Source organism: Rhinopithecus bieti, unplaced genomic scaffold (assembly GCF_001698545.2).
Source record: "Rhinopithecus bieti isolate Rb0 unplaced genomic scaffold, ASM169854v2 scaffold_56946, whole genome shotgun sequence".
Lineage (NCBI taxonomy): Eukaryota > Metazoa > Chordata > Mammalia > Primates > Cercopithecidae > Rhinopithecus > Rhinopithecus bieti.
In genome coordinates, this window is record NW_016864726.1 from 1 (window position 1) to 636 (window position 636).

Sequence of the window (636 nt, forward strand, 5' to 3'; positions counted from 1 at the left end):
CTCCCACCCCCTTCAACATCTCCTCCACCCCACTCTGCCCTCCACCACCACCCCCAGTGTCCCCACCACCTCTACCATCCCCTCCACTGCCTCCTGCCCAAGAGGAGCAGGAAGAGTCCCCTCCTCCTGTGGTCCCAGCTACCTGCTCCAGGAAGAGGGGCCGGCCTCCCCTGACTCCCAGCCAGCGGGCGGAGCGGGAAGCTGCTCGGGCAGGGCCAGAGGGTACCTCTCCTCCCACTCCAACCCCCAGCACCGCCACGGGAGGCCCTCCGGAAGACAGTCCCACCGTGGCCCCCAAAAGTACCACCTTCCTGAAGAATATCCGGCAGTTTATTATGCCTGTGGTGAGTGCCCGCTCCTCCCGTGTCATCAAGACACCCCGGCGATTTATGGATGAAGACCCCCCCAAGCCCCCAAAGGTGGAGGTCTCACCTGTCCTGCGACCTCCCATCACCACCTCCCCACTTGTTCCCCAGGAACCAGCACCAGTCCCCTCTCCACCACGTGCCCCAACTCCTCCATCTACCCCAGTCCCACTCCCTGAGAAGAGACGGTCCATCCTAAGGGAACCCACATTTCGCTGGACCTCACTGACCCGGGAGCTGCCCCCTCCTCCCCAGCCCCTCCACCTCCCCA

General features: G+C 64.5%; 1 pseudogene; it reads left to right on the forward strand.

The window, feature by feature from the left end:
• Positions 1-3: 3 nt before the first annotated feature.
• On the forward strand, positions 4-631 carry LOC108525467 (histone-lysine N-methyltransferase 2B-like; annotated as a pseudogene).
• The last annotated feature ends 5 nt before the right edge of the window (positions 632-636 follow it).